This window comes from Choloepus didactylus, chromosome 11 (assembly GCF_015220235.1).
Source record: "Choloepus didactylus isolate mChoDid1 chromosome 11, mChoDid1.pri, whole genome shotgun sequence".
Taxonomy (NCBI): domain Eukaryota; kingdom Metazoa; phylum Chordata; class Mammalia; order Pilosa; family Megalonychidae; genus Choloepus; species Choloepus didactylus.
In genome coordinates, this window is record NC_051317.1 from 88,749,130 (window position 1) to 88,757,057 (window position 7,928).

Genomic DNA, 7,928 nt, shown 5'->3' on the forward strand with positions numbered 1-7,928 from the left:
AGGATATTCAAATGTCAATAAACGTAGGAAAAGATCATAAACTTCATCAGTCATTAGGGAAATGAAAATCAAAACCAGGATGACATATCACTGAACAACCACCAAATTGGCTTAAATAAAGGAGATAGAAAAGCCTAAGTGTTGACCAGGATGTAGAGCAACTGGAATTCTGCACTGTTGATGGGAGTATAAATCACTATAACCACTTTGTTAAACTGTTGACAGTATTTTCTAAAACTGAACTATGTGTCCCTATGATCCTGCAATTATACACCTAGGTATATACCCAACAGAAATTTACCAAAAGACATATACAAGAATGTTCATAGCAGCTCTATTTGTAAAAGACAAAATATGGAAACTACCAAATGTCCTTCAACCATAGAATGGGTAAAGAAATTGTAGAGTTCTATACAGCTATGTGATTGCACCATCCAAAAAAATGAAAGCAGCAAGACAGCAAAAATGTTCTGTATGATTTATTTACGTATATACAAAACCAGGCATAACTGATCTATGCTGTTTTAAGTCAGGATAGTGGTTATACTTGGGAATAAAGTGGGGTAGGGCAGCAGCAGGAAAGGAGCATAGGGTGGCTTCTAGGGTGTGTGCAATATTCTGTTTCATGATGTGAATGCTATTTACATGAATTTGTTGAGTTTGTGAAAATTCATTGAGCTGATGCTTATCATTTGTGAATTTATATTTGTTATGATTCCATAAAGATTTTCCCCAAAAAACCCTTTGTGGTAATTTATGCACTGTCTGTGTGATTTGAAGCAGGAGGGCTTTTCAACCTACCTGTCTGCTCTATTACCAGAAGCTGTAGCACCTTTTAGCCCCTCTCTCCATGCACTGCTGATTGTAGCTATTTGGGACAAAGAATGGAGTAAACTGGTAGTTTCTAAACTTGGTTATGTATCAGAAAAAATCTTGGGAGATTTTAATAAAATATAGATTTATACTCTTGGGTGGAACTGGATAATGTATAATTTAAAAAAAAGAAAAAACACGAAACTTCTCCAAGTGAATTTCATTCACATGTAGATTTGGGATGCTTAGGATTAAACTACTCCAAAGGCTCCAGAGGGATTCATTATGCATAATGTTAAATTGTAATTACATAGATGGAAGTCAGTTTGACAAAATTCTGACCTGGGTTAATTCATGCCTTTTTTTAATGATTGGATGCTATGGAATCCTTTTTAAATAGATAAAATTTAACTTTTTTAGATAGCACCATCCTAATGATTCAAAACCTTCTTTCAGAAAGAATTTCAAATTGCAGTCAAGTTAAATTGCATAATCTCTCCAAACTATGATTTCTACATCTGTAATTGGAGGATATTACCTATCTCATATGGTTGTTATAAGGATTAACTGGGTAATACAGTAAAACACTTACCATAGTATAGTGTCTTGGCATGTAATAGATTTTTTGACTGAATTTCAATGCTCTCTGAGATTAAAAATGTCATTTCTCATTCAATTCAGAATTCTGATTTTCAACGTAAAGCTGTAATTGGAATATCAAAATGATACAAATACCCACAGGTATCAGGGCACATTTTTGAGTTGTTTATCCAGCTGTGGTAATGAATTTGCACTCATTAGCCATGATTACGTCCAAGTTCTATTTTGGTTCATTGACATGCTTTTGTGAAATAGCAGGCCAGTGTTAGGGGAGAATCCAGGATGTGTTACCAGGAGCAAAGCCAGCTTCCTCAAAGGCAAAATAAAATCTCTCCACTTTTTCTTAGCATCATGATTTAACCAATGAGCCAACCAGCCAGAGGGAATTTAACAACCACCATGTAATTGGTATGAAATGCAACACTAACTCAGAAGACCAATTTGGTCACATCTCCTTAATTTTTTCAATTAATCACTTCAGTACCCACCTTGCTTATTTATCAGGAAAGCTGGAATCTCCCTCTTGAGGTTCCCCTTACTCGTAATTTGTCCAATAACTTTAGAGTTTCACACAGCATCAAAGCAGATCATATTTTTGCACCAAGAGAGAATTCTGGAGTCTTACCAGTTTACTGCCGTGACATCTATTGCCACATGATATGACTTTTGAGTTTAGTCTTGCTCTGTTAGAGAATTAGTATGGAGCAACTGATGTCATAAAGACTAGGTGATCCAGATTCCTATATAGATTACTGTGGTTCTTTGAGGGTGGACAATTCCTTGGTGCTAATCTTAGACCCGAACGTGAGGCTCCACAAATTATCTAATTTTTAATGTCTGCATCTTTCATCTCCCTTATAAATAAGCCAATTCCAATTGTTCCTGGAAGTCTCAGGATGCTGGCACAGAATTCTTCCTTATATATTGAAGATCCAAAACCACTGTCATATTTTTCTTTTTTGAGAATAACTCTCAAACTCCAGAACATCTGCTAATGTCTCTTATCCCCAGACTGTGGTGTTACTTGCTCAGTTTAAAAAAAAAAAAAAAAAAAAAAAGACCTAACAAACACCTAACTTCCACAACATCAGGTGTCTTTTTCTGTATTTCTTGTCTTCAGCCTCCAACAGTGATGGTGCCCAAGGAGAGAAAGCATCCTTCGGCCTCATTGGTCTAAGGTTTGCCTTCCATGTACCCATTTCCTGCTCCTGAATCTATCTCTTCTAAAAATGATAGTCAGTGGAAATATTCTGTACCTTCCAAGTAAACCACATTATCCACTCAGAGTAACATGTCTTTGTCACCTGCATGATACACATAGAATAAAAAGTCTCCATTATTAGTACATTTATATCTGGGATTGCTGGCTTAAATCTATGTGAGGACATCATCATCACAGTTATGCTGAGCATTGCTTGTTTTAGATCAGTGGTTTGGAAAGCATAGTCCTTGAACCAGTATCATTGGTACTACTTGGAAATTTTTAGGAAATATAAATTCTTTACCCCATCACAGAACTACTGAATCAGAAATTTTGGGGGCAGACTCCAGCAATCTGTTTTAACAATCCCATTGGGGAACTTGGATTGAATCTAAAGTTTGGGAACCACTGGTCTAGACAAAACCATGGTTCAAATTGTCCCTCAAGTGAGCTGACTTCCATGTAATATCTGCTAAGTGTGAGCAATTCTTCAAACATGATGACATGTATACAACTTCCCTAGAATAAGCAACAGTTTATATAAAACAGTGCAGTATAAACAGATTTTCCTTGACTTAGTTTTTAGCTGTGCTTATTTGTGGTTTCGAGTTGGAGGCTTCTACAGTGTCCTGTCTGGGATATACTGGAGGCAATAAGGAAACCCAGAAAGCTCACTGCTGATTTGTTCCTTAAGTCCCAAGGTTCTCAGGTTGTCTACCTTCTGTTTTATAGCTTTCATCATCTTCCTCTGCTTGTCTGTTGTTTTAGGTCCATGGTTTTTTAGTTGTAAGACAGTAGGTCTGGGAGGAATGGGGCTACTCCAGCTTGGTGGAACCCAAAGTCCTGAGAAACTTTTTTTTTTAAAATCAATTTTATTGAGATGTATTCACATACCAGATAATCATTCAAAGTGTACAATCAATGGTTCATGGTATCATCATACAATTATGAATTCATCACCACAATCAATTTTTGAACATTTTCATTACTACAAAAAAAGAATAAAAATTAAAAAAAAACACCCAAAACATCCCATACACCTTATACCTCCCTATTATTTATGTATTTATTGTCTTTGTTTTCTTACTCATCTGTCCATACACTGGATAAAGGGAGTGTCAGTCACCAGGTTTTCACAAATACACAGTCATACTGTAAAAGCTATATGGTTATACAAACATCTTCAAGAATCAAATCTACTGGGATGCAATTCAACAGTTTCAGGTATTTCCTTCTAGCTACTCTAATACACTAAAAACTAAAAAGAGATGTCTATATAAGGCATAAGAATAACTTCAGAATGACCTCTATTTGAGATCTCAAATGATTCCTATTTGAAAGCTCTCAGTCACTGAAACTCTATTTTGTTTCATTTCTCTTCCCCCTTTTGGTCCAAGAAGCCTTTCTCAATCCCATGATTTCAGAGCCAAGCTCATCCCCAGGAGACATGTCTCATTTTTCCAGGGAAATTTATACTCCTGGGAGTCATGTCCCACATAGGGGGAAGGACAGTGAGTTTACTTGCAAGCTGGCTGAGAGAGAGAGGACATATCTGAGCAACAAAAGAGGTTCTCTGGGGGTAACTCTTACACGTAATTATACATAGCATTAGCTTCTCCTTTGCAGGAATAAGTTGCATAAGGGCAAGCCCTAAGATTGAGGGCTTGGCCTATTATTTGGTAGTCCCTGATGCTTGTGAGAATATCAGGAATTCTTCAGGTGGGGAAGTTCTCTGGAATTTCAGGTATCTGCATGACACCTGAGACTCAGAGCTAGAGTTGTGCAGCTATGAAAGTCAGCATTACCCCATATAGCAACTGTTAAAGAGGCTAAAAAGGAGATCAGATTTCAATTAGAGATATGAATGAAGCTGATTTGGTTAGGACTAAGGCAAATCAGACTAAAGGGTAAAGAACAATATTGACTGTGTTACAAAACTTCAACTTCTGTGTGAGACCAAAGGAAGAGATGTTTATTCGGTGCAAAATTTATATTTTCTGTAGCATACTATATAATTTAACTTGCATGGTCAGTTTATTCAAACACCATAATTACATGAAACCTTGACTAGGGAGTGAGTCTTGTTGGTTTGTACAGGTTACTGTGATATCCTGATACATCCAAGTAATTTGGACAGAGAATAAAAATGTATTTGCAAAGCCCCTTCGAGGGACTGAGGGAAAATGTGGAAATATTAAACTTCCTGTGAAACTTTTTATAAGCAAGTCACCATAAATTTATGGTAAAGCTTTTCTTTTTTGATCTGAGGTTTATTTTTGTTAAGGGAAAATGTGGATATTTTGACCTATGTTAGGATTGGGATAATTTGAATTCAGATATAGTATATGAGCAATGTGATAATAATTTTTTTCTTTTATTTGGCAGAGCCAACTGAGGCTTTATTTTGGAAAAGACAAAACTGGCTTCTAGCTGGGGACATGGGCAAGAAGGGGTGCCCCAGGTCTCTTGTTGTCTCTGCCCCCCCTGCACAACTCCTTGTCCCCAGGCTCTGGGGCAGCATGGCTGGGGGGTGTCCTTGGAGGGGCTGTAGTGGTAGTTTACTTGGGCAGGACATCTGATGACTTGGACACCAACTTCCCATTGTGGGTCTCAATCTTCTTCACAACCACACCCATGGTGGAGCTGGCACAGCTCCTGCTAGAGCTGAAGGAGTAGTTGTTGCCAGTGCCTGAGAGGCCCCTGAAGACGGGGCTCAGTGGACTTGAGTAATAGCCACTAGAAGTCTTCATATGAATACTCATGTTCTGCATCCCAGATTCCAGCCAGTTCTCCTCGGCTTCCAGCAGTTTGTGGTACATGGCGATCTCGATGTCCAGGGCCAGCTTGACATTCATCAGCTCCTGGTACTCATGCAGCTGCTGTGCCATGTCCTGCTGGCCTGGTGCAGGGCAGCCTCCAGCTGGGCCAACTTGGCATTGGCATCCTTAATGGCCAGCTCCCCACACTGCTCAGCATCAGCAATGGTGGCCTCCAGGGAAGCCCTTTGGCTCTTCAGGCCCTTGATCTCAGCCTGGAGCCTGCTGATGGTCTGGTTTGTCTTGGAGATCTCCGACTTCGTGCAGCAGGTGTCATCCCCGTGCTTCCCAGCCAGCATCTGCAGCTCCTCGTACTTGATCTGGTACATGCTCTCAGCCTCGGCCTGGCTGTGGTTGGTGATCTCCTCATACTGGGCCTTGACCTTGGAGATGATGCCGTCCAGGTTCAGGGAGCAGCTGTTGTCCATGGAGAGGACCACGAATGTGTCCGAGATCTGGGCCTGCAACTCATGGATCTCTGCTTCATATAGCTTCCTGAGGAAGTTAATCTCATCAGTCATTCCTTCCAGGCAGGGCTTCAGCTCTACTTTGTTCGTGTAAGCTTCATCCACCTCATTCTTGATGAGGACCAATTCATTCTCCATCTCTGTTTGCTTGTTGATCTCATCCTCGTACTTACTCTTGAAGTCTTCCACCAGCCCCTACATGTTGTCAAGCTTGGCCTCTAGCTTCAACTTCTCCTGGCTCAGCGCCTCATGCTGCCACCACAGATTTTTGTTGTAGCTCTAGAACAGGTTGTCCATTTTGCTCCCAGCAGTCTTCTGCTGTTGCAGGAGGCTGGACTTGGTCTCCAGCATCTTGTTCTGCTGCTCCAGGAACTGCACCTTGTTGAGGAAGGAAGCTAACTTGTTGTTGAGGGTCTTGATCTGCTCCTTCTCCTACACCCGCACAGCCTGGATGTTGGGGTCCACTTCCAGCTTAAGGGGGCTCAGCAGTCTCTGGTTCAACGTGACAGCTGTGATGCCCCTGCACCCCCTGCCCTTCCGTAGCCCCCCATCAGTCCCATGCCAACACCCAGGTTGCCCAGAAGCTGCTGCCGCCACTGCCCACCCAAGAGTAGGAGCTGACAGGGGTGCTAGGCCCGCTTGTATAGCTGCTGAAGGTCTGGGGGCTGGAGGTGGACAACTTGTAGGACTTCTGGGTGACCCTGATGGACATGGTGGAGACTGAAGCAGTGGGCAGGCAGGCCAAACCAGAGAGTGGAGAAGGAGCCGAGGACTGCTGCTTTTTGGTTCAATAATTTTTTTTTTCCAAGCATGTCTTAATTCAGTTTTATTGAGATATATTTACACACCATACAATCAACCACAGTGTACAATCAATTGTTCTCATTGTGTTTTTAAAAAAAAATTTTTTATTGAGATTGTTCACATACCATACAACTATCCAAAGATCCAAAGTGTACAATAAATTGCCCATGGCACCACCATACAGCTGTGCATCTGTCAACACAATTATTTTTTCAATTTGTAGAACATTTTCATTACTCAAGAAAAGAAATAAAGACAAAAATGAGGAAACTCAGATCCTCTCATACCCCTAACCATGCTCCCCGCCATTATTGATTCATAGTTTTGGTATAGTACAATTGTTACTGTTGATGAAAGAATGTTAAAATACTACTAACTGCAGTATATAGTTTGCAGTAAGTTTTTATATTTTTCCCTATATGCCTCTCTATTATTAACTTCTAGATATAGTGACATACATTTATTCTAGTTCATGGGAGAGATTTCTAATATTTATATAGTTAATCATGGACATCGCCCACCACAAGATTCACTGTTTTATACATTCTCATCTTTTAACCTCCAATTTTCCTTCTGGTGACATGTGTGACTCTGAGCTTACCCTTTCTACCACCTTCACACACGTTTCAGCACTGTTAGTTATTCTCATAACATGCTACCATCACCCCTGTCGTTTCCAAACATTTAAGTTCACCCTCATTGAACATTCTATTCTGCTCATAATAAGCAACAACTCCCCATTCTTTAGCCTCATTTCTATATCCTGGTAATTTTTATTTCATGTCTATGAGTTTACATATCATAATTAGTTCATATCAGTGAGACCCTGCAATAGTTGCCTTTATGTCTGTCTTATTTCACTCAATATAGTGCCCTCCAAGTTTCTTCATCAATCCATTTCTTTTAAGATGGTTTTGTTCACACACTATACATTCTGTCCTAAGTAAACAATTGTTGGTTCCCCATATAGCCATGTATTTATGTATTCAGCACCATCGCCACTCTCTATATAAGGACATCTCCATTTCTTCCACAAAGATGGAGGAAGAGTCAAAGAAGGCAGAGAGGCAAAAGAAAAAGAAAGAGAAAGAGAGAAAAACAAACAAAAAACCCACAAAACTTGATAGCTAGACAGCAACAAAAGGAAAGATAGCATTAACCTAAAGTAGAATAAATAGTCAGACAACATCACCAATGCCAGGAGTCCCATACCCTTCCCTTATTCCC

General features: G+C 39.9%; 1 pseudogene; it reads right to left on the reverse strand.

Annotated features, from left to right (window-relative positions):
- Positions 1-5,172: 5,172 nt before the first annotated feature.
- LOC119506485 lies at positions 5,173-6,609 on the reverse strand (annotated as a pseudogene).
- Positions 6,610-7,928: the final 1,319 nt, after the last annotated feature.